We start from the raw sequence: 26,070 nt of genomic DNA, 5'->3' as shown, positions 1-26,070 counted from the left end.
TGCTGAGCCCGGGGCCGGGCTCAGGCACAGGACCCCCCCAGCAGCTCCCCCAGGAAGCTGGGTTTGGGTTTTCTCCACATGGCCATGTGCGCCTGGCCCAGGCGCCACAGTAAAGCCTCAAGCGGGCGCGGGGCGCTGGCCCGGCTCGCACCGCTGCTGGCGCACAGGGCACACACCTGCTGGCGCACGGGGCACACACCTGCTGGGCAGGCCGGGCCCGAGGCAGGGGAAGAAGTGAGCTCATCCAACCACCACCTCAGCCTTCACGTCCCTGCAAGCACCACAGCTCTGCACCAGCCAGCGTCCCAGGAGCAACGTCTTGGGCCCCTCGCTACGCCAGGCCTGCTGTCACCACCCGCTCCCCTCCAAGGGCCCCCCATGCAGGCTGCTGCCCGGGGACCTGCTCTCCTGCCGCTCAGGTCAGCCAGCTCCCACGGCTCCACCCCCTCCCTCAGGGACACAGGCCTGGTCAGCGTCCCTCCCGGGGGCAGCCGGACCGCCCCACCCAAGGCACCAGCGCCGGGGGAGGGCGGGGGGATAAGCCTCCAGTCCTCCCTGCGGCTCCCCAAGAAGAGCAGAGCCCGAGGGGTGCCGTGGGACAGTCACACCGGGAGCTAGGTACTGGTGCGGATGCTCGTCCCGGATAGCCCATTGCGAGAGGGCAGGGACCACATTCTACACAAGGATCTGGAGAACAGGGACCTTCTGTGGCAGCGTTGATGCCCCCAGGGTGCCACCTTCCCCTTTAATTCCTATCCAGGAGCTTCATTCGTTCCCTAGCTGGCCAGGCGCTCTCTGGGGCGGGGAACCGCTCTCTCTGCTCTGGGTCTGCACAGCCACACAGCGATACACACAACAAACGCAAAGGTGAAACAGCATCCCAGGCGCTCGGCCCACCTGCCAGGCCAGCCACACCACAGCCAAGGGCCACACGCAACGGGAACCAAGGACGAGGCGCTCCACGGCGGCCTATGAACAGGCCCCAGCCTTCCCATGCTAGGGAGGTGGGATTACTGAAAACCCACCCTGCTCCCCCAGACATTGCAGGCAGTTGGAATCACGCAGGCCCTGTCACTGCTGGCCAAGCGAGTGGGGTCCGAAGCCTGCTGACCTGCACACCGCCAGCTCACACCCTTGCACCCAGGACTACCTTGGGCCGCACTAGTGCTCAGTACCGTGTTAGCACGTGCATTTCCCAACACCTTCCCAGGGCAGGAAAAGCCCCTAAGAACTTCGACTGAACCCCACCCCAGGGCAGCTGGCCCACTGCAGCTTCAAGGCAGTCGCTCAGCCGCCCGCCCCGACCCAGGCCAACCTCTGAAATGTCCCACAGAGGCTGGCCAGGCCTCACAGGGGCAGCACCCCAGCACCGACACGGGGAATCCAACTCCTGCTCCAGATTCTTAGCTTTCATTTGACATTAGCCCTTCTGGGTGCAAAGCTAACCTTCACACTGTGACTCAAGCGTGACCCAGGAGTGATGTCTGGCTGAGTCTGCAGACAGCCTGAAGCAAGAGCTCTGGGGCACGAGCTGCTCATTCACCTCAACCAGCTGTTAACTCTGGAGCCTAATGATGATGATGTAAGTGTCAGTCTCAACTATTTCACCGCTGATCAAAGCACACTGGAAAGGAGAGGGAGGCACTCAGATGCCTAAATAAGCACGGCCACCAATCCAACAGCCCCGCTGCCACTCACGCTCTGGGGAGGAGTCTCATTTTGCCATAATTTTTCCTACCCGCCTTCGACCACAGAGCGCTTTCAAGCCCTGCCTAGAAATGCCAAGTTCCCTGCACTGCTGGGGCGTCCTGAGAAACACATTATACCGCAGTGAGAGACGAGATGCGGACACGCCACTGTCTGAAAGGAACTATAAAGTGAAGCCCTTTGTAGCTTCAGTGGCACTGGGCCGCCCAGAATGCCCCCCATCCTGGCCACGGAGATTCGAGAACAAAAGGCAGCACTTCCAAGAAGGGGGCGTAATGTGCACACCCCGCCCTTGGGACCGTGCGCTGCTAGTAACTTCTGCTCTCCCATTGGCTCTCTGCACACCCAAGAGTCACAGGTGGCCAAGTGTCAGCAATGCAGAGGCAGGCAGGCCCAGCGGTTAGGGCATTAGGACCCAGGAGACCAGGGTTCAGGTCCCTGCTCCACCAAAGACTTCCAGTCATGCAGCTTAAGGCCAGACGGGCCCCATCATCCAGCCCGACCTCCTATACATCCCAGACCACCCCCACGCCATGCCCAACCACCGGGAGACTACACTGCTGGCTGCATGCCACGGGCAGAGAATGGGCGTGCTGAGATGCACCAGTGCGCAAGGCTCCTGCAAAGGCAGGGAAATGACTTGGTGCGAGATACCCAGACGATCCCAGCAAGCGACCCGAGCCCCACGCTGCAGAGGGGGACAACCCCCCCAGGTCCCTGCCAGTGTGAGCTGGGGCAAAACCCCTTCCTGACCTGGCGATCAGTCAGACCCTGACCATGTGAGCAAGAACCAGCCAGCCAGGCAGCTGAGAGACAGACTTCCTGGTGCTGCCTCAGAGTCCACCCCCCCCCCATGTCCCCCTACCAGGGAGGGCTCCCTGAGGCTTCAGAGAAAGGAGATAAAAACCCAAACCAGAATACACCCGGCGAGGAAGGGGTTTCCTTCCTGACCCCTACAGGTGACCAACAGAAGCCCTAAAGCATGAGCTGTTTGAAAGAGAAGACACAGAATGACCCCCCAGGCTGCTGAGCCCTGCCCCCCAGCATCAGAGGCAACCCCGCCATACAATCCCACTCATAAATCTGTATGAATCGCCCCCCGCTGCTCCTGTGGGGCGGCGGGTCCAGAGCCTCACGCCTCTGCTGGTTAGACCCCTTCTCATTTCCATCCTGGGGCCAGCACTGACCTCTAGCTCCAACAGCTCTTCGCCCTCTCACTGTTCACCCCCCACCTGCATCTCTGGACAGCCTCCACTTCGCTAGGCACACCCCGATCACCACCGCAGCCCTTCTCTGCACCACTTTCTGTCTGAATTCATCTTCCCTGGACATGGGTGACAAGAACAGTGCACAGTGTGCCAGACAAAGTCTCACCAGGGCCTTGTCCAATGGCGTTAATACTCCTCTCTCTCTACCGGAAACACATCACCTGACCCAGCCGAGGTTAACACAGACCTTTCTCACAGCCCCACCACGGTTACCCTGTGATCCACCTACACACCCAGGTCCTTCTCCTCCTCCCCTCACTTCCCCCGAGCTCAGAGCACAAATGCTTGTTCCTAGTCCCCAAGAGCATGACCTTGCCCTTGGGGCTATTAAACCTCATCCCTTTTCTACTCCTCCAGTCCTCAAAGTCGTCCCATTCTTCCTGAGAATATTCCGATCCTCCTCTGCACGGACGATCCCTCCCACCCTCACTTGGCCTGTCCCTGCACCAGTTCCCCATCTGTGAAATGGGGATCGTACCGTTACCCTGCCTCAGATACCCCACGAATGGAGCCCTGTAAGTCCCATACACCGATAGAAAACAGCACCCTACAGAGACATCATCTTAGCTGAACATTTCAGGGGGCTCTGAGCCGACAGCTGAGCAGCCAGGAATTTCTCCCCAGACCATTCAGAGTTGAAGGTCGACAGCAATTAACTCAAAGATGCACCAACCGCCTGCATGGTGGCAGAGAGGCCAGAAGCCCCAGGTAATCTCTGCTAGAAGCTGCCAATTTATCGGACTAATATTTATATTTGCCAACCTCCATCTTCCTCTTTGATCAGACCATGGGCCTCTCCACAGCAGCAAGGTGTGCAATCGGAGAAAAAAAATCAAGCAACTATCACAAGAGGGGCTGCCACGGCTCTGCACAAAACAAGGCCAAACCTCGGCCCGGCTCAGGCACTGAGCTACAAAGCATGTGTCCCATACAAGAGCTCATGGAGGCAATGCTGGGAGTGACTCTCAGGAGACCCACGGAAGGGCCTTAGCGAGCAAACAGAACTCGCAGCACTGATCAGCCACCCAGCAGAGAGGCACGGGCTAGCTAGAGGCCACCCACACCGGAGCCGCAGCCTCACGAAGAGGCTGAAAGGAGGGGAGAGATGCTCGGACAACAGGTGGGGACTGGGCGATGGACAGTACCAAAGCAAATGTCAGTATCAGCTGGGGGGCCACAGCTCCCCCTAACCTCCCAGAGGGCCTCACACTGGCCACAGCATCCGAGGGGCAGAGCTAGGAGGAAGATCTGGCCAGGTCTAATTTTAGCTTCCCCGTTGTTTGCAGCATCTCGGGAGTTGGGAACAATGCCCCCACCCCCACCAGCAGCAGCTGCTCCTCTTGCTCTTGGGAAAACCCCATGATGTCACCCCACTTGTGGGGGCCAGGTCTGAGAGCTGACTGTGCTGCAAGAGTTCATCATAGTGTCCCCAGGCTCCATTTTGTTCCACACCTACGATTCGTCTCCTCCTCGGTAGCAAGAACGGCTTGTTGCTGAAGGGATATGGGGTGAGGAGGGCTAAACAGACCCAGCTTTGTAATTTACCCCGTCAGTTTTTTTCAAAGCTGGGTTGCAATTTGCTGCAATTCTTTTTAATGTAGGCCCTACATAAACAATGAGCAACAGATCATTGTATTCACAGCGGCCTGAGAGTTACAAGCATGGGAGCTGGACAGCACTTGCCAGCAGGTTGCAACAGACTTGCAATACACACCGCTTTGGGGACTCGCGACTTGCAGGGGGCCCCTTCAAAAAGAGGTGCGGGGAGCCGTGCCCATCCTAAGGGACAGCACAGCCACACCCCCAGAGCAGGCACACAGGAGACCCCGCAGTCCAGAGCCCCCACACCTGCGGGTGGGGCATAGGAAAGAAAGCAGCGTCGGTTCACAAGAAGGCCCAACATTCCTGGCCATAAGGCTCTGGATTTCCAGGGCCCTTGACAGCTTCAAGCAGCCCCCAGCAGGGAATCTCTACGCCCCGATGAAGGCTGTCCCCTTCCTTCCTCCCTCTTAATGCTGCAGGCCACTCCACCCCCATGGCTAGGCACATGTCTCTGCTCCCCTCCCAGCAGAGAGGGCAGTGGGGAGAGCTCCAGGACCACGCTCAGCCCATCGCCCTTCCAGTCCCGTTACTGCTGCCCTTTGCCTTCGCTAACGTGTTTATCCAACATCCAGCTGCCCGCACCCCAGCATCTTCCTGGTGCAGCTGTGCCGGAGAGTGGGGGCAGGGGCTCACCACCCTGTCACTTAACCTGCAGGATGGTAAGAGCGTCTGTCTACACTACAGGGAGAACCCGGGGCCTGTATTCCATTCTTAACGGCCCCTTCCTCTTTGCCTTGACCACGCCCCCTCCTCCTCCTGCCCTGCCGCAGGGCCGCTCTTTGAGACAGAACTGCACTGTACCGCCACGAACAGCCAGACAAGAGCATTCACACCCCCCATCTGGGAGCCCTCCAAGCCTCTCTCCTCCAGCACATGCCCTTTGGAACAGCCCCCTAAAAGCCATCACCCCAAATTCTCCTCCCCCCCCCACATTCCAGAGCCTGCCCACCCCCAGGATGCCACCCCAGTACACCCCTGCTGAAATCCTCAGCCCCATCTCCACAGGCCCTGCAACTCCCCCACCACTCTATCAGCCCGCTTCCCAGCCACCCCCGACCCCACCCCGCCTCGCACTGGGCTCCTCCAGTCTCTCCCAGCGTCTCAAGGTTGTTGTTCCAAGGACCTTCTCCTCCGCCACTCCCCCCGCCTGTAGTAACCTCCCGCCTGTTTATTTACTCGGCTCCATCTGCTTGCAAGTGCCAGCTGTAACCTCTCCACTCCCGGGTAATCCCCCTGCACTTCGCTCGGCCCCACCGCCGCCGGCTCAGACACTGGGGGCCGCTGTTTGCAGGAGAGATGCTACACAAAGGAACAGACTGTCCCTTCCACTGCTCAGGGAGGAGACTAGAAAAAAACAGAAACTCTCTGGGCTGGTGCTCTGCGGTCCCCGCACGGGGCCGGGGCCGGGGCCGCCCGCAGCACCCACCTGGGCGCAGGAGACCAGAAGGGCCCAAGTGCCAAACACCCAAGGAAACACTCGGGGGGGGGGGGGTCTCGCCTCCTGACACACGGGGCTGGGGGGGGGACCCCAGACACACCTCGCCCTGCGGATGGCCCAGGAAAGGACCACACCGCGGAGGGAGGGAGGCAGGACTGGAAAGTCCAACTAAGTTTGAAGGTCACCGGGCGCTGTACTTGCCCCCCCCCCCCCGGGCCGAGCCTGTCCAGCAGCGCCCCCAGATCCCGGCACCTCCCCCGGAGCTCGGGGCACGGGTCCGCCCCCCGGCACGGCTGCTGCGATCGCTACCGAGCACGGGGGGGGGGTCACCCCGCGCTGGCTTTTCGGGGCGCCCCGGGGGGGGACCAGGCCCGGAGCCCCCCCCCCCCGCGCGGAGCTGTGGCTTTAAGAGCAGCCCGAGCCCGGCCATGTGCTCGCTGCCAAACAAAAGCAATAACAAAGGGAGCGCCCGGCGCGCGCCGCACGCGGGGACCCGGGGCCGAGCCCCGCCGCCCCCCCGCGCGCGCACGTGTCGCTCCGCCGCCCCGGGGCCCGCAGCGCGAGCAGCCCCCCCCCCGCTGGGGCAATGACCCGGGGAGGGGCCCGGCCCGGGGCCGCCCCGCGCAGCCCGCCCGGCCCTACCTGCGCCTCGGGCCCGCGGCTTCGTCCGGCGGGCGCCCGGCCCGGCCCGGCCCGGCCCCTGCGGCGGCTCCGCTCCGCCCCGGCCTCTGGCCCTTTAAGACCCGACGGGGAGCGGCGGCCGGGGCGTTTGATTCACAACATTCGGGGGCCGGGGGCGCGCGCGCGCGCTCCCGGGGCGGGGCACGTGACCGGGCGCGTCACCCTCCACCGCCATCTTGCACGGTGGGGGCCGAGCCCCTCCCCCCACGCGGGGCACCCGGGTACGGCGTAACCAGGGGCAGCGGGTATCCTAGCAACTGTCGCCACGCAGCGCGGGATGGGGCCTAGCAACCAGGGGCGCCGCGGGACCACCGGGCCGGGCCCCCCGCGCCTCGGCCAGCAGCAGAGCCGGCCCCGATCCTGGGCCAGAGCCAGCTTCTCCCTGGGAGTCTGTCCTGGACACCCCGCGGGCTGGGCCGGGCCCCAGCGCGCCCCGTCAAGTGGCACCCCTGGGAGCCCCCAGGACGGCGGGTTCCTGGGCGCGAGGGAGCTGCCAGGAGGAGGAACACTGTCCCAGCGTGACCCCGCCAGCACTCGGCCAGGCCTCTCTCTCCTACAAGATTTGCACGGCCTGGGCCTTGCACGAGGACACGCTGCCCTGGCGGGACGGAGCTGCACACTTTCTAGGGAGCAAGATGGAGGCAGTTCAGGTTATGGGCTACATTTGACATCATCTAATCATGTGTCTTCCTCAAAGATGAATCCCAAATAAATACTAGGCATTTTACAGTCCTTCCTGGTGAAAGCCAGAGACTCCACACATGCTCCAACTCCTACTTAAATTCAAGAATCTCCCCATCTCACACCGGCGCAAGCAACCAAGGGCAAGAGGGGAAAATGCCAAGACCCTGGCTAAGGCCGACACGGCCCTTTTCTTGCGCTGCACTAGTATTTAGACCCCTCACACAGTGAGCCAGTAATGGAGCTTCAGCTTTCACTGACGTTTTAAGGATGGCTTTAGTCAGAATATTAGACTTTTTTTTAAATGTATATGTTCATTGTTTCTGCATCAGGCTTTTCAGCCAAAGCCAGCGTGTTTTCATTTTAACCAGTCTGTCAGCTTCTTAGAATAGTCATTTTTAAAAATGAGTTCAGAGTACCTTGAGAACATACACATGCCCCTAAGACCCCCTGCCAATGTGTAATTTCACAACCATCTTTTCCTTTTAAGTTGTGTGAAAAAGCCACAAAAGGGGACCTGAGTGCATTGAAACTCATCATGCACCAAGTGCTGTTAAACACAAAGTAAACAAACGGTAAACAAATAAAATAAATCCCCCCTCTACTCTCTGGTGTCACTTGATACAATAGTTACAGATGCAGACAGAAGTGTTTGAACTGATGGGATCACTAACACTGACCCTTTACATTTTTTTTGGCAACAGAAAAGTCCAATTTGGCATTTGGAAAGGCTTATGGCTTTATATTGGAACAATGGGGGAGCACCCAACCCTAAAAACGTACAGGAGTTGCACCAGAAGCAAACCGAGGAAGCCCTGCAATTTGTGCCTAGAGCCCAGCAGAGCACGCCAAGAGGCTGTGCTACTGACTGTCCACTGATCCTCTGGAAACTCACTCAGCTGCTCTATGCAAGAGTCACACCGTAAGTACCAAATGCTGTGTCCAAACTAAACCTCCCTACGAATACAGAAGCATTTACTGGACACACAGAAAGCCCCAGTGAAGAAAGAGAGCCAGCTTACAGCTGTGATGCAATGGGAGGACTCTTCTCCAGTCATGAAAGCATCCCTGTAAAGTAGAACAAGGCAAAGGGTTTGTGGAGCTAGTGAATGGGTAGTGCCATCACTCTAAAAGAAACACTCCAAATGGTTACAACATTTTAACCAGTCAGGAACGCAGCAAGCGAATCAACACAGGCAGCCAGGTCGCTCCTGACATCACAATCCCATCAATACCGCACAGTCCAGAGTTCACTCGAGACGAGCTAGGTTTCAAAACCAGCCAAAATATTTGAGTGGTTCCAATTCCGGATGGAGACAAACTTACGAAAACCTGATGGAGACCACATACCTGAGACACCCCTGGGATCTCTGTCACCGGGCCCTGTCCGAGCCCCCTACGGCACATAGCCTCATTGCTCAGTATCCCCACCATCTCCATGCGTCATTCACACCACCTGAACCCCAGCGAACAGCATTCATGACAGACACACAGCTGGTTAGAGTCAGGGGAAGTTCAAGTATCATTACTCTTGGGGCAGGTGCCCCAAGAATCATACATAACGTTGCCCCTGCCAGCCATGCTACCTTCCAATCGGCAGTTTCAGTCTAAACTGGGTACATACTTGGGGAGCCAGAGAACATATGTTCCCACCCCTCCCAGGGGAGCTTCATTACTGAAGTGAATTTAGTGCTGATGGAAGGTACCCGAGCGGCAAAGGCCTCTAGCTGATCTCCAGGGCAAGTGCGAACAGCAGGCACGCAAGCTTTGCACGTATCCCCAACATACTGCACCCTGCCCTGGAGGTCAAGGGAGGTCAGCCTCTGTGCTCCCACTCTATCCCTGGCCTCTGTGCCGAGGCTGCCACTTTGCAACAGGGAGATCTGTTCAGCAGGTAGTGGGGTCCTCAGCCTATTTCTCCTCTGACCCAGCAGATGATCAGAGGGCAGCAACTTTGGGTCAGTCCTGAGCTGGGCTAGGAGAAATTCCAACACCAGTCACAAGGGCCCCAGTCTCCTTCCCCAACCTTCTTTATTTAATCTGACCCACACCTTGCTGTGACTTGCCTCAAGACCCATCACTCCCACAGGCTGTGCTCACGACAGCACACGCAGCCTTTGGGAGCTCACCGTGCAATTCCTACCATGCTGCGGCCGTGCATGCCGACGCTTCCTCCAAGGAGACGTCACAGGCACTCATTGGCTGCTTTGCAGCGTGAGTAAATACACAGCCCAGCCTCTCCCTGGTCGCCTAAATCCAAACCTCCTCGAGTCCAACCTCTTTAAGACACCATCTGCTGCTGCAGACATGTGGCGCTTCTCATGACCCAGATATAGATCAGGTCCGTAGTAGGATTAGATTGGGTGGGTTCAAGTGGCTCAGGGCATCTCCCTTAAGAATTCTTGTCCCTGAGCCTCCCCAAAGCCTCCTAGTTGCTAAGAATTTTTGTTCAGGGTCATTTTGGTTTCTTCTCCGGGGGGGTAGGAGGGGGGAGACCCTCAGCAGCCCACAGCCAGGCTCGGAAACTGCCCGTCCAGAAAGCAAACAAAGCGATCGGCTACCCAAGCCCATAAATCCTTCCAGGTATGCCTACACTGCACTTAAATACCCATGGCTGGCCCGTGTCACCTCACTCGGGATTGTGGGGCTTGGGTTAAGGGGTTGCTTAACTGTGGTGTAGACGTTCAAGCTCTTGGACCCTCCTGGGGTCCCTGAGCCCAAACGTCTACACTGCAGTGGAACAGCCCCAAGCCCCATGAGCCCAAGTCAGCTGACAAGGGCCAGCCACGAGTTCTTATCTGCAGTGTAGACGTAGTCCTAGACCGCACGGGACAGAGATGTTCTTTCTAGCCCAAGCTCCAGGGGCTGCAGTAATGCAGCCATGCTTAGCTGCCCCAGGATAAGCCACTTGCCCCAGGATAAGCCACTTGCCCCAGGTGCTCCCTCTCCACCCAGCTTGGTGCAGTGAACTTCCCTGACAGTACAGGCAGGACGCCTCGGCTTTGACTCCCACTCACCCCCAAACTGACAGCGGCAGCAGTACTCACAGGACACACATTAATATGAAGGAAAAAACCCACAAGCTCCCCCACACACACACAAACACACATTCTCTTTCTTCACTTGCCCCAAGGTCACCATATCCCTGTGGCCTGGGACTTCGTGTCCCCAGCAAGTCAGACACTGCAGCAGCCAGCTCTGACCTGGGTATTCGCACAGGAAGGGGAACCCCTTGTTCTCCGAATCCCCCCCAGCCATGTTTCAGGAGGGTCCATGCATGCAGGGCCACAGAGCCATTCTGCTTCTGCCGACAGATTTTTATTTGATTTGAACATACCACGGACCATGCTGCCCTGAGATCGCTCCGGCAAACAACTCCCCTTCCCAGTGTCTGCGAAGGGCTGGGAGAGGTCTCCTCCCCCCTTGCCACGAGAGGGCTTCACATCACAGCAACCCTCTTCCTAGGGGATTCCCTACCCCATGCAGCCCCTGAGGCTGTTCTCATTTGCACCAGCCTCTGAAGCAGCCCAGCACCACGCAAGGTGGCATAACACCCCCTTTGTTACCCTCCCCCTGCCAAGGAGGCACAGCACAGAATCGAGCCCCATTGCCATGTTCTAGAGCAGTGGTTTTCAAACTGCGGGTCGTGACCCAATACTGGGTTGCGGAATGTCAGCCACTGGGTCAGTACTGCTGAGCGGGCCGTTAAAAGTCCCGTCGGCAGTATTACCCGGCTAAGGCAGGCTAGTGCCCAGGGCCGGCTCCAGGCACCAGCGCAGCAAGCAGGTGCTTGGGGCGGCCAAGGGGAAGGGGCGGCACATTGGGCTCTTCCCTCTGAGAGGGACCGAGGGACCCGCCGCCGAAGAAGAAAGCGGCGCGGTGGAGCTGCCGCCAAAGTGCCGCCGATCGCAGCTTGCTTTTTTTTTTTCCTCCCGCTGCTTGGGGCGGCAAAAACCCCTGGAGCTGGGCCTGCTAGTGCCTACCTGCTCTGAAACCACACTGCACCCCGGAAGCAGCCAGCAGCAGGTCCGGCTCCTAGGCGGGGAGACCACGGGGCTCCGCGCACCGGCTCTGCACTCCCATTGGCCTGCAGGTGAGAGCTGCGTGGAGCCAATTGCATGCCTCCGCCTGGGAGCCAGACCTGCTGCTGGCCGCTTCTGGGGTACAGCATGATCCGCAGTGCCAGGACAGGCAGGAAGCCTGCCTCTGCACCCCGGCTGCGCCGCTGACCAGGAGCCACCCGAGGTAAGCCCATGCCCCAATCCCCTGCCCCCAGCCCTGAGCCCCCCCCCAAACCCTGAGCCCCTTCCTGCACCCCAAACCCGTCATCCCCGGCCCAGCCCAGAGCCCTGACCCTCTCCCACACAACTCCCTGACCCAGACCAGAACTCCCTCCCACACCCTGAACCCCTCATTCCCAGCCCCACCCTACAGCCCTCACCCCCGTACCCCAACCCTCTGCCCCAGCCCTGAGCCCCTTCCACACGCAAAACACTCATCCCCAGCTCCACTGGGTCGCGGGCATCAACAATTTTCTTCAACTGGGTCCCAGAAAAAAGTTTGAAAACCACTGCTCTAGAGTTGTGTGTGTCCATGTACCCTCCCTTTGACTCTAGCCTGGACATTAACCCCCAGACATCAGAAGGGACAGAATGCTTTTCCCTATCACCCCCTTTGGGCGCTTCAGAGGGAGCGGCTTTGGGGCAAAGAGCTGCATCTCAGACCCCGCTCACAACAGAGTCCCCAGGACAGTTTCACTGGCTGGACTAGACTGTACACATCCATCTGGCTCTCACCGCGTTTGCAAGGCAGCCGTGGGCTAGTGCCTAGGAAGTAAAGTGAGGTTCAGAAGCCTGGTCTCACTGCTCAAGCAGAGAAACCCCAGGAGTGAGAACTGCATCAGTGGTGAAAAGTAATTTTGTTACAAGTGGAAACACTACGTAGCCACCTAGGGGGCTAGAAACAAAGTGAGGAAGTTGGTTTGGGGTTTTTTTAAGCATGGAGCCTTTCCTTTGACTCTGTCCCTTTAAAGGGATACGGACAACTGGAAATCTAATCATTTCCAAAAACGAGCTGACAGTAGTTCCACTGAAGACACCCGCCCGACAGGATCTGGGATTTTCAGAGACTACTTCTCCTTTTGCCCCCAATTTTCATTTGCACTTTGCTGAGAGCGCCGCACACGAACAGCCGGCTCTAAGGGACACATGATCACGCTCGGCACAAAGTGCTGTCACACGCACCCAGGAACCTCCCAGACACAGCAGAGAAGTAGGGTTGTCCCTGGGCTCCATTACAGCTCCCTCAGGTATTGTCTGCACCAGTAACAGAGCCCCTTTTGCAAGCGCTGTTGCACAGCTGGCAACAGATACACTCAGGGCACCGGAGCCGTCCAGCCCCAGTTACAGCTCCTGCCAAAGGACCTCAATTGTTAGCCACGTTCCCCGCAGCGCTGCCAGCAAGAGCAAAGCACTTCAGATGCTCCGAGCCAAAAGCAAACAGACAGCCAGCCAGATCCAGGATGGCAAGGAAAACATATGTGCTGGAGGCAGGGGGCAGAGGTGGGCTGGCACAGAGGTCCTGGCTGCAATGCATAATGCAGATCAGGGTTTGGTTCCTCATTTCTCTCAGCTGGTTGGTCTCTGTGTCTCATGCAGGTCACCACGATGCAGGGCTTCAAGCAGCGCTCGCTGCGACGAGCACATCCTGCAGCTTGGGCCCACCCCCCACGTATCCGAGTCAAAAGTTCACACAGCGTTTTACTGCTGTGAGCTCTGCATCACTCAGAGAGATTCTGTCCCTCCTTGCTGGTCACTGAGCTCCAGGAAACGACACCTGTGCAAACCCACCGAGGGCCCCAGGCGCGAGAGGGAGGCAGGGCTTGGACTGCAGATGCTTTACTCATCAGGACAGCGCACACGGTGGAAAGAGTCCGGACTGAGTTTGCAGGGCTGGCAGTTCGCAAAATCTGCCCTGGTGAACTGAGTACATTTGCTTTAGAAATCGTTAGCACCCAACCATGGAACCCCGCTCCCGTCCTCCCTCCATCTGAGACAGGCGCTTTGCGGAGCAGGACACGCCACGAGGCGAGCCCTGCGGAGTCTGAGCTGCCATGCCTGGGCCACTGCTGTAGAACAGAGTCTGTGGGTGGCAGATGTCACCGCGGGTCTGCGCAGGGCGAATACCTTGCGCATTGAGCGTGCTACGCGGATGTGGGCGTTTTCTTTCGAAAAAAACTGAAAATTCCAAATTAGAGCAACACCTAATCCCTCCCCTCCTCTGGCCCCCCCAAAACCCACCTCACACACTTTTCAAAGCACAGAAATGCCAAGGCAGGGTGCCTTGGGTGACCCCCTCATTTCCTGGCATGGCCCCTCCCTGAGGGGAGCCAGCAACTCACAACCAGCCTCATTCCCCAAACACAAGACAGCCGCGGATTCCCACTGCCACAGCGTGCACTCCGGCCCACGAGGCCCTAGAGACCCAGGCCTTTGCCAGCTCCAGAACCACGGGCAACAATTCACCTCTCCTCAAAGAAATAACGCGCGCCAACTGGCACACAGCTAGCGGGTCTCTGGGCAAGGCGGGGTCCCGTGAGCGTGACTGGTGACAGCGTTACCATGTGTATTGGACAGACGTGTCTAAATGCTCCCATGTGCGAGACTCCACCCAAACGGCACAGAGACACTGTCTTCTCCACATTGCCGGGCGCCCTGAGGCCAGCTCAGCAGCAGAGATCGGGCGTTTGAGTCCAGCCAGCCAAGGGGCAAAACCGCCGTTTTAGGAAACCCCTTTCTTCCCCTTTATTGGAAAAGTCAGAACCCCACTTTTCTAGAGCCCGGCTAGCTCAACTGCACTGCGCTGCTTTTCCTTCCCACCCTAGCCAGCCCTGGTGCGCCAAGGACTTGGGCAGATCAGTCACATCCTAAGTGAATTAGGGGCATGTCCTGTATTGGCTTTTTCCGCCTTAATCACAACGCCGCTCCCACAGCCGCCATGCGCTGCCCAGAACAGCCCACCAGCGCCATGCACCTGCAGGAAGAGCCCTCCCCCTACCTGGCCAACACTGCTGCATTCCTCCACCAGGGGTCATTCAATTCCCCCTAAACTCTTTTCCATTTCAAACAAAACTCCTTCGCCCCCATTTCATTAGCTGGCTCTGGGCTCCCAGCCCAATCAGTCCCCCAGCACAGAGCTCATGGCCCACCCGGGCAAAGCTACACCCCCCCCTCACAGAAGTAGCAACAGCCACTGCACAAATCAAGGGGGATTTTAAAAGTCTCTTTCCCCTTTATTTGTTCCATGTGCTCCATGACTGGGAGCCATAAACCACGGCAGTCAGCGGCAGCAGGTTTTACTGCTCCAGGGACCAGCGCTGCTTTGCAAGTCAGATGTAGTGGCTGCTGTGAGCCGAGGACACACCATTTACGCTCCAACGCAGGGCCCAGCAGCACAAAAAACCACCCAGCACTCGCATGGGGACCGGCTAGCCGGGCCCTGGAGCGCTGAAGGGCACTGCTGGGGAATGCTTATTCCCGCCAGGTGACTAGGGCTGGCTGGCTCGACCAGAGGCTGCTGCTAAAGCCCACTGCAAACACCAGGTGGGGAATCTAGGCATCAGCCCAAGGCTGCTCTGGGTAGGGAAGGCCCCACCTGTCTCAGCGAATGCTGCTCTAACCTCATTGTGCAAGAAACGGAAGGGACTCAGCTTGCAAACCTAAGAGCACAGCTGCACCACTTCCTGCTGTTCCCCCGAGCTCTGCGTCTGCCCTGCCGTGTGAGGCCTCTCCCTGCGTGAGCAAGCCACTCAACTCGCCAGAACCGCACTCACCGCTCCCTGGAAACTCTCCTTTATACAGCCGGGGCCTTCCTGGCTCCCGCCAGCAGGTGGAGCAGAGACCGGAGTGGAGATAGCCCCATGGAAAGGCTTCAGCTCCGCTGGACTTGAGTGCGGGCGCTCTCAATGGTGGAGAATAGCTCAGAGCTCTGAATGGCTTCACACTGTCCACGGGCCTTAGGGGCTGCAGGCTCCGGGCATGTCTGGGGGACAGGCACTGTCCCAGTCACCTGTCCCACCAGGCTGGTGTGTAGCCAACTCCTGTGGGACCCCAGGACAGCTGCCCAGGGGACAGAGGAGGTGCTGCATGCACCCCCTCTGGGTACCGCCTCCTCTTTCTCAGGCTGCAGAGGCCTTTTCCCTCACAATCCCAAAGCCACCGTGACTGGCGAGATGGCCCAAAGGAAACCATGCCACCGCCCACTTCCCACCCAGCCCCGAGCACTCAGAGCAGCGCCAGCATCCAGAGCAGCGACTTCCACTCAGCCCACAAACCCACCCGACTCCGTTTTCTCCGCTCCCTTGCTCCCGACTGACTCCACTTCCCCCAGACCAGCAGCCCTTCCATTCAGTCCGTTCCAACGGGAGACCTCTGTGGTTTTGCTGAGCACTAGCTCCGAGTTCTCCGTGTGGCCGTCCTGACCCCAGCCCCAACCACCGCACTGCACCACCTGCAAGATCCGGGCACAAGCTCTTGGGCAAGCAAAAGTGCCTCATCAGTATTCAGAGGCTGCCCATGTGTAGGGTTGCCAATCCTCCAGGATTGTCCTGGAGTCTCCTGGAATGAAAGATTCATCTTTAATTAAGGATTATATCATGTAACGAAACCTCCAGGAATACGTCCAACCAAAACTGACAACCCTACCCACGTGCTTTGGGGCAGTAACAAAATAAGAGACCCAGGGGTTTCTGCCTTGGGGTCGGCCCAGCCCTGCAGTTTCTAGTTCCATGCCCTGGTGCTTTGCTCTGATCAGATGCAGAACGTCCAAACAAGGGAATCAGGGGTGGGGCCAGGCGCCCTTAAACCAAACAACAGCTGCCAGCCACGGAAGCCCCAAAGAGCTCACTGGCCCGTGTCACCTTCGCGCTCCATTCAAACTGCAGAGATTGCCAGAGGGCCAATCAGAGCCAGTCCTGGCAGTGCTCTGTGCCAGGTGGGCACCCAGCCACTAGGACCTACTCATTTCACATCGGTCCCCAAGTGGGTGGGGATCACCACCGGTCACTGCTGCTCTGGGCTGGATTCGGGTTAGGGGAGAAAGGCTCCCTGTCCCGTCACCAGTGCCCCCAGCAGGGCAGCTCCCCCAGGAGGGGAACAAGTCGCTCACAGGAACCTCCCGCCTGCACCGTGACCTCCTGGACTCACCCCAGGAGAGACTCCTGCACCGATCCCACTGGAAGTGCCGCCTGAGGGCCTGCGCTCCCCCTTGGAAAAAAGATTCAAAGCGGGGCCAGAATTCATCTAAAAGCCCAAATCCCACCCCAAGAGACTCGGCTTCCCACGGCCAGACTGCAAAGCAAACACCCAAAGGTGACAAACAAAGGCACCTCAACCAGCTCGCTGCATTAGTCGTATTTTTAGACACCGCTATGAAGCTGGTCTTATTATTTTCATTGCAATGTGCATAATTACCCACAAAGCACTGCAGTGGCATACGAAACCAGCTCGCTCTCCCTCTGACAAGAGCTAGTAAAGGGCAGGCCTGCATCAATGCCGTGCTCCTATTATCCTGGGAAGGAGGGGCTGGGGAAACTGAGGGGTGCGGAGCACGTGCAGAGTGTGAATCACAGGGACCAAGAGTTGCTCCTCTCAAGGGAGCCTGGGGGGATGGTGTCCTGAAATCCGGGATGAGGTGCCACCGTTCAACCTGAGAGACGGACACCCTGAGGCGACTCAAAGGACAGGGGTAGTTTGACCTCCTCCTTGTCTCTTGGGTCAGTCAGTGCTTGTGGGCCGCCCAGGGCGGGCTGGGGGGGGAGCTCCGTGCATGGGGGCAGCAGGCACACAGACAGGAGTGAGAGAAGGGAGCGTCAGGCAGCAAGGTTGGCATCGTTACCACAGCAACTTGGGACACAGCAGAGACAGGACCCAGGAGGTGGCCATGGAGGTGGCCATAGAGGTGTGGACGACGGGTCAAAGGGGCTATGGGAGCCGCCCCAGCCCGTCGCATTAGCAGCGCTGGCTTTGGGCAGACTGCAGGGAGAGCCAGGAGGCCAGAGAGCGCAGCGGGTCCTCACCAGCATTTCAGCTGCCAGAGCGGAGAGGAAGAGTCGGGTTCTCAGGATGTGACGGGGGAAGGAGCCGGGGAGCGTGACCATTACTTCAGCCTGGGGAGGGCAGCGCTGCCCACAACAGAGGGGACAGGGCAGAGCGGTTGGCAAGAACAACACAGCACTTCTGCTTTGGCACCGTTTAGCTCACGCTGGTGACCAAGTTTAGCCAGCGGAATTTCCACTTCTAGAAAAAAAAAACAACAGCCAGAACGATTTACTCTGCACAGGGCCTGGGCCAGGGCCGCTCGAATCCAGTGCTTTAAACCAGGCCTTTAAACCGCCGTTAGCCGGGTATTTAATAAGCTAATGACCTACAGAGACCACTTCTCTCTCCTCGCCCCCCATGAGTCCCTAGGTGCGAACAGGGCTTTTCAGAAACCCCAGGACAGCGCATACAAGTAATCAGAGAATTATGGATGGCTGCTGGCTGCAAAGTGGGTTATGTGCCCTGGCAGGCTAGAGAACAATTGCCAGGCAGTTTTTCTATTGCTTTCCATGTATTTCTTTGTGAGCTTCACTGCTAGTGGCAACGCTTGCCAGGCGCTTAGCACCAAGATCTCCCCCCGCTTCCCCTCCATCACATCTGCTCCTTCTCCATTTGAAGGAACATTTTCCTGGGGTTTGAGTGGAGCTGAAAATTAGTAACTTCAGTCGAGAGAGCAAGTCCCCCCAGCTCTGGGTAAGAGCTCTGAGCGGACTGCTCCCATTGAACCAGAGGAGGGAGCTCTGTGTTTTAGTAGGTCCTGTACAAAGTGTCCTTCTAATTCCTCAGGGACAGACTAGCCGGGGGGAGGAGGGGATTCGAAAGTCTGGAGACTCTTCCATCAGATGAGAACCAGTTTTAAAAGCTGGAGCTGAACTGGGTGTCACTCTAACCCACCTGTCCCCGTAGGGAACGGCCAGGCTGCCTCGAGCCTACAGAATGAGGGCGTACGGCAGGTGGGCAGTCCTGTCGCCTAGCAGGGTAACCAGGCGAATAGGCAAACACGGCTGAGCAGCGTGACGGAGGCTATCGAAGAACAGATCTGTAACTGGAAACATAGCCCCTCTCGCACAGAGAACCCTTTCAAGTAAAACAAGTCTGACGCGTGCATCCTATTCAACTCTGCTACCCAGCCTTGGGAGATCTCAGGTGCAGGGTTTCCAGTGGCCTACAGTCAGCAGTTCACCGTACCCTGCCCTAGCACAGGCTTTGTCAGGAGCTGTATGGAACATTGTAGCTACTTCTCCCAGGAGCCGGGCTTAAGAGATGACGTCATACAGGAATGAATAAAGTCCAACTTAGGTCTACAATGCAGAGCTGCCGCCTGATGAGACTAAATCCCTACATGCAACGTGTCTATGGAGATGCAGGCCAGCCCTCTCGGAGCAAGGTTTTGCGCTCTGGTCCCAGGGCCTGCACATTACAGCAGAAGACGGCTACGACCGGGCACCATGCAAGCTGCCAACACTGCCCGCCCCTGGCTGGGCAGAGTTTGGGACCCCTGTGCCATATCCAACACCCCCCGCCCCAATGACCCCACAGAGCTTCCTGTACGCAGGGCAGCACAGAGAGCCAAAGACGCCTTGAAGTCCACTAGGGACCTTGTGATGCCAGGACAAAACCTGAAGTCAGAATCTTCCCCTGCACCCCTCAGAATCCCCAAGCTGCGTCCCCGAGAACTCGTGAGCAAGACCGACTGGTCCCAATGTCTAGGCGGAGCACAAGGCAAGGACTGAACAAGGAGCCGAGCTGGGCAGCCCCTCCCAAGGGGAGACACGAGAGGAAATGGGTTTAAAGAGGCAAAGCAGGGCTGTGCTGGCCCACGGTGCCAGGCCAGCAATCCAGGGCAAGGGCCATGTGTCACTAGACACTTGTGCAGCTCCAGTTCACGGGGACTGCGATCTGGGTCGGGCCCTCTGGGGCTGCTGCCGTACAAACACCTGATGATAATTCCACCTCCTTCGATCCCAACACGCCAGCTCTAGCTGCCAGCCCCAGAATCACCAGCAGGCCCCAGTGGCCTGGGTCAGAAGCCCTGCCCCAGGAGCCACCGGCTAGCAGCCCTGGTCCGACAGCCTGCAGCTGGGGCATGCAGCAAGACTCAGCAGATAGTCCAGGCTGGCTACAGTACTTGGGAGCAAGAGCACTTGGGCTAGCTTAGCCTGCCATGTGGCTAGTTACCACCTCCCATCCGCCAGCCAGAGGCTTCTTCCCCTTTACAGGGGGCCCAGGTAACTGGCCTCCGCAGAGAGAGAGAGAGTAACCCCAGCCCCAGGCACTGCCTCCCCCCAGCCCCCTTGCCCTGCTGCCCTGGGCGCTGCCTACACCCAGACCCTCCCCTGCAGCCCCTTTGCGCTATACCCTGATCTGAACAAAGCCACCCCCCAGAAACCCTGCCCCAACTTCACTCAACCCTGCACCGCAGCACTGCTGGGTTGAACCGGCCTGCCCGGGAGCACCTTTCCCCACATCCCAGACGGCAGGAGAGAGAGAAACCCACTGATCCACTTTAACCCCAAATCCCCCCACACACAACATCCCCTTCCTGCCCTCCACACCCACCACCACGGGCTCTGCCTGTCTGCAGCTGGGCCTGGACAACGGGATGGATTACTCGATAATCGCCCTGTTCTGTTCATCCCCTCTGGGGCATCCGGCCCCAGCCACTGTCAGAGACAGGACACGGGGCTGGATGGGCCATTGTTCTGACCCAGTGTGGCCGTTCTTATGGTCTGACTCCCCCGGCCCATCCCCCCTGCACTGGGCTGTGTGTGCCTATCCCCCGCCCCGGCCCATCCACCCTGCACCAGGCTGTGCGCGCCTATCCCCCGCCCCGGCCCATCCACCCTGCACCGTGCACCTACCCACCCACCCCGGCCCATCCCCCTTGCATTGGGCTGTGTGTGCCTATCCCCCGCCCCGGCCCATCCACCCTGCACCGGGCTGTATGTGCGCCTACCCCTCCAGCCCACACCCCCTGCACCGGGCTGTGTGTGCACCTATCCCCCGCCCCAGCCCATCCCCCCTGCACCGGGCTGTGTGTGCACCTATCCCCCGCCCCAGCCCATCCCCCCTGAACCGGGCTGTGCGTGCACCTATCCCCCGCCCCAGCCCATCCCCCCTGCACCGGGCTGTGTGTGCACTACCCCCCCCCGGCCCACACCCCCTGCACCGGGCTGTGTGTGCACCTATCCCCCGCCCCAGCCCATCCCCCCTGAACCGGGCTGTGTGTGCACCTATCCCCCGCCCCAGCCCATCCCCCCTGCACCGGGCTGTGTGTGCACCTATCCCCCGCCCCAGCCCATCCCCCCTGCACCGGGCTGTGTGTGCACTACCCCCCCCGGCCTACACCCCCTGCACCGGGCTGTGTGTGCACCTATCCCCCGCCCCAGCCCATCCCCCCTGCACCGGGCTGTGTGTGCACCTATCCCCCGCCCCAGCCCACACCCCCTGCACCGGGCTGTGTGCGCCTACACCCCCCCCCCGCTCATCCCCCCCTGCACCGGGCTGTGTGTGCACTACCCCCCCCCCGGCCCACACCCCCTGCACTGGGCTCTGTGTGCACCTATCCCCCCCCGCCCATCCCCCCTGCATCGGGCTGTGTGAGCACCTCCCCCGCCGCCCCGGGCTCCCCCCTCCAGAGCCCGCAGGCCCTCGCGGGGCCGGGGCGCGGAACCCGCCGCCCGGGGTCCCTACCTGCCGCCGGCCGGCCGGGCTCAGCCCGCTCGCATGGCCCGGCCGCTGGAGCCCGCGGGCGCGGTGCAGCTGCCTGGCGCTGGCTCCTCCGGCCCTGTGCTCAGCCCCGCCCCATGGTGTCGCGCTCCCCCCCGGGCCGCCGCCCGATGGAACCGGCTGCGCCGCACGCAGGAGCAGCCTCCCCCCGCGGCACGAATGGACCAGTCCACGGCCCGCTCCACCAGCGCGGGCCGAGGGGGCAGCTCGGGCCAAGCCAGGCGGGGCCGTAGTGCGCCTAAAGGCTGCGCCGCACAACCTCCTGGGACCGGGGCCGTAACGTGCCTAAAGGCTGCGCCCCACAAATCCTGCTGGGTGGAGCTCGGGGGGAGGGGGTAGGCTGCACCCACAGCCGGCGCTTTTCAGCACCCCGCGGGGCAAGCGCCGGGCAACCAGAGCAGGGATGGGCTCTGCCCCCGGTCACACAATGAGTCCGTGGTGGAGGCCTGATTTCCAGCCACACTCTCTGACCACTACATTGTACTCCCCTCCCAGAACTGGACCTAGAACCCAGGCGTCCATCCCGGATGCCCTGTGCTAATGTAACAAATGCTTTTTCAACTTCAACACGTAGCAAGAGCAGCAGGGATTTTGCAGAGTGGGAGCCCCTCCCACAGCTCAGCCCTGCAACCAGCCTCCCAGGTCAGCCTGGGGCACCCCAAGGCAGGCCGAGGCACCAGCCCAGAGTCTCCATGGGCAGAGGGAATGAAGGGGCTCAGTGGAGGTCACTCTTAGGTGCCCCCAGCAGAGAGGAACAGCCCTGCTTTGATCCCCATAGATTCCCAGGCCAGGTGGGACCAATGTGATCATGTCGTTTGACCCCCTGTATAGTGCAGGCCAGGGACCTGCCCCACAATAACTCCTTTCCTTGCCCCCAGTGGGCTCCCCAGTCCCCCAAGCTAGGTTCTGGAAGGGACCCAGATTCTCAGCTCTCTGCTGCCTGGAAGCAACAGCTTTCCCCAGTGCCCCGGCCTGTGGCCCAGGGGGCCCCTCCCCACGGAGAGCAGCCCTTGGGGTGAACGTCCCCTGTGTTTCACAGCAGGCTGGGGCAGAGGGAATGCCAGGACCTGTGTGGCCCAGGAAGCACTTCCTAGCCACCTGGTGTTGTTTCCACAGCTGCATGTTAGCCTGGTGCCTGCCCTCCCCGGGGGCCTGCACAGCCCCCTGCAGTGCCTGCTCCCCCCACCTGGGAACCCCCTCGGCACCCCACTCCCCAGCTCCTTCCGCCAGGGGTGCTGTCCCTGCCTGAGACAGAGCAGAGCTGTAACTGGGCTCAGGGCAAGACTCCTGCCCACAGCCCAGCCCTCTATGCCAGGGGTGAGTAAGAGCCCAGCCCAGCACATGGGCACGCACCCCCCCCTCCCCCCAGGTGTGCGAGGCTCCAGGCAGGTGAGAGCTCCCCAGCACCCTGCAGGGCGGCACTCCAGCCACCCAGAGCCTCCAGCGCACCGGGCCAGGCAATACTGTGAGGCTGGGGGGCGCAGCCTGGCATGCGGGGCCTGACGCCCAGCGTGGCAGCAGGCGCTGGGAGAGTCATGTCCCGGGCGGGGGGAGTCGTTCTGGTCACAGTGCAGGACGTTTGTTAGTAACTAGCTGTGGCTGCCTGCCAGCCCCCAATGTGCTGCTGGAGCACGTGGGCAACCAGCTGCTGCCGGGTCCCTGGGGACGGGCTGGAGCAGCGGGGCAGGCTGTCGGCATGTGCTCCTGGCCCAAGCCCTGCCCTGGCTGCATCTCCCCGTCAGGGCAGGAGACTGCTCGCTCCGAGTCCCAGGGGCAAACCTCACAGAGCAACCAGCCAAGCTGTCCAGGCTGGCGCGGCCCCACAGTCTGCTGGCACCTGGTGGCAGATGTGCCTTTCAGCAGCATGCTGGGCAGCACCTGGAGCCAGGGAATTGCTCTTCGTGGCACCCACAGCCCTCGAACGGGTGACCACTTCCCACGTTACAGGCTGTGGATCCCCAAGGAGCATGGCCTGGCCTGGCCCCGGGCTCCCCAGGACCCTGCGGCAAGTCAGAGGGGGCTCTTGATGCTGACAGTCAGACAGAGGCTCTGCCCCACAGCCTGTCGGCCGCCCTGCCCCTCCTGAGGCAGCCTATTGCCCAGGGTGGGGATCCTTCCCCATCCCAGTGCCCTTTGGACGCCCTGACGTCGCCGCTCTGCTGGTTATTGATTGGCTGGTTGGTTGGTTGGTTTCCAAGCTATGGTGATAACATCGGGAAATAACCCGGGATGGCACAGGGCGGGCCGGGCTCCGAAGGGGCAGAGGGCACCCCCCGCCCCAGGAGCAGAGCCCCGGGAGGACACCACGTGGGGCCATGCCAGGTCCCCGAGGTGTGGTGCTCTCATCACTGTCACAGCAGAGCCGGGCCCTCGGGGAAATCTTGCTCTTAATGTGGTGCCCAAATGAGAGCGGAGGCCTTCTGGCCCCATATGCCCATTGGGCTGTGTGCGCTGTGCCCCCAGGGCGCCAGACACCCATTGCCCATGCCGCTGGCTGCAATGGGTCATTCCCACTGATCTCCTCACCCTGGGAGCTGAGCGGGGGCTGGAAGGCCCTGTGCCAGGATACCCAGAGATGAGGGGGGAGGAGTCAGGCCAGCACATGGCAATGACAATAATTCTCAGAGGCGGGACTCGGACAGGTGTCAGTGACTGGGGAGAGCCTGCCCAGGGGGACTCCCTAACAGGGCTCTGGAGGGCGCTGCCTGCTCCCGGCTTCCTGGCCTGTTGTCAGGGGCAGGGGGAGCCTGGGGGAGCTGCCCCGGCCTGTTTCTGGCTGGGAAGCAGGCGATCAATAACTGGTACCCGGCTTCAGCTGAAGGGCCGGGGGTGCTGGAGGCCTCATGGGGATGCGGTTTCGGGGCTGTCACAGGGAGGCAGGTGAGCAGGGCCGCGGTGACTGTGCAGGGCAGAGAGGGCTGTGGATTTCCTGGAGCAGCGTTGCACACAGGCTGCTGGGTGCTGAGGGGTCCCAGGAGGCCCAAATCAACCAGGCGCCATTCCGGCTCCCCACCCCCACTCCCCGGGGGTTCTCACCAAGGCCCCGTGTACACTGCCGCTGGGTGGCTGGGCTGGGGCACGGTCAGCCCTTGGGGGGGGTATTGCTCACCCCAAACCTGCAGCATCCCCGGGGTCACCAACACGCTGAGGGTCACCTGGCTCTTGCACGGCTGGTGCGCTGCACGGGGTTGCCTTGAAACCTCCCAACGGGGCCTTTGAAGCTGTCAGGCTCCGGCACTGGGCAGGGGGCTGTCAGGGATGTGGGGCTGGGGCTGGCGGGGAGGCAGCCCACTGGGGTGCAATAGGGACCCACGGCCATGGAATGTCGTCATGTGGGCTCAGAGTGACGGTCCCATTGAGGCAAAGGCGGCAGCTCCCTCCTCTCCGAGCCCTGGCCCCAGGCTAGGGGTTGGCTGCCCCCCGCAGAGGGCTGGCACTGAGCTCTCAGAGCCCTGACCGGAGTGACCTAGCCCAGAAACAGAGGTGCTGCCGTGCTGGGGAACCTGGCTGACAGGCATGTCTGGGGGGACCCTGTCGATCCGGGGGGCTCTGAAGTTCCTCTCCCGGACTCTCCCATTCCCACCCCATTCCGGCCAGGCTGGGGGGCGGCACAGGGCTCTCTGTGCTCGCTGCCCACCCCCCAACAACACTGCACCTGATAGGTGCCTGGCCCCATTTCCAGACCCCCCGGGGGCCCTCGCTCCCCATGCCTTTACTCCAACCCATCTTCCGCTTGAGAGGAGCCGCACAATCCCCCCTTGTCCCTGAGACCTGGAAGTAGGTCACATGAATCCCCCGGGCGTCTCAGTGCTGCAATACGGGGTGAGCTCTGGGGCCCTGCAGCGCCAGGGGAGGGGCTCCTTACCCCTGCCAAAGGGCAGGATGGGGGGCAGGGGCCCCGAGCTGTGCAGGGCTCCCAGACAGCAGGATGTGAGTGTGGACGGGCCAGGATCCTGGGGTAAGACATAAAACTGGGGGCAGAACTGCCTCTCGTTCCACCCTCGCCCATCGGCTGCCTCCTTCCATCCCGTTCGGGGAGACCGGTGTCTCTCCATGGGCTCCACGCCTGGAAGGGCTGTAGTGGGCCCCCGAGAATCTGTGCCTGCCCGGGAATGAATTTATCCCTGGGGGACGGGGCAGGATCAGACGAGGACTGAGGGGAAGGGACTCACCCGAGGCCGCACAGCCAGTCAGAGCCGGGAAGAGGACCCAGGCGTCCTGGCTCCCAGACCCATGCTTTAGCTGCTGTATCCTGATTCCTAGAGGTCAAGGCCAGAGGGGAGCATGAGATCAGGTCGTCTGACCCCCTGTCGCTCATCCCGCTTCGCTCAGGCTCCCTCCCAACCCAGCCGCTCGGATTCCTGGGTCCTGGGCTCTGCGCAGTGCAGCTGCCCTGGCCCAGCAGCTCCTTGTGATTGCCAGGTCACCCCCATCCACTCCTGGGCAGGGCCTGAATGTGGCTGTAGTGCCAATCTGCCCATCCCCCAGCAATCCTGCTACCCAGCCCTGCTCAGGGGGCCCTGGGACTCAAAGCTGGATGGCAGGGCAGTGGGGGCAGCTGCTGGGCACCCGGCAGGCTGGGAGGAGCTGGGACGACCAGGAAGCAGGGGCCCAGCATGACAGAGCTGTGGGGTGGATCCCCCCAAGTCCAACGGGGGGAGTAGAGGGAACTCCTAACGCCCCTGCCCCAAGGAGCCGCCCCTGCCTAGGGCTCCCCCAGCTCCCAGCAGAGCCCACGGGCCTGCTACTGGCATCCTGCCCCAGAGCAGTGGGGAGGAGGGCCTCAAGGAAGCAGGAAGGCAGAGATGGTTTGTGACCCACTAATTGCAGTTAATGATTGATCCGCCCAATTATAGCAGGAGCCAAA

The 26,070-nt window shown here is 60.5% G+C and overlaps 1 protein-coding gene across 4 annotated transcripts in view; it reads right to left on the bottom strand.

Annotated features, from left to right (window-relative positions):
• The window catches only part of RNF44 (ring finger protein 44), a 33,145-nt gene extending 11,890 nt beyond the window's left edge, over positions 1-21,255 (bottom strand). The window contains exon 1 of one of the 4 annotated variants that reach the window (XM_054037666.1): positions 21,168-21,255. The gene's annotated coding sequence lies outside the window, so the exon portion shown is untranslated. Of the gene's footprint in view, positions 1-6,657; positions 6,798-21,167 lie in introns of those variants that run through there. The other 3 variants (XM_054037667.1, XM_054037668.1, XM_054037665.1) reach the window with 3 other exon arrangements.
• Positions 21,256-26,070: the final 4,815 nt, after the last annotated feature.

The sequence above is a fragment of the Malaclemys terrapin genome, chromosome 8, assembly GCF_027887155.1.
Source record: "Malaclemys terrapin pileata isolate rMalTer1 chromosome 8, rMalTer1.hap1, whole genome shotgun sequence".
Classification (NCBI taxonomy): domain Eukaryota; kingdom Metazoa; phylum Chordata; order Testudines; family Emydidae; genus Malaclemys; species Malaclemys terrapin.
Note: the sequence above shows the minus strand (reverse complement) of the source record. Positions and strands in the feature narration are given on the sequence as shown.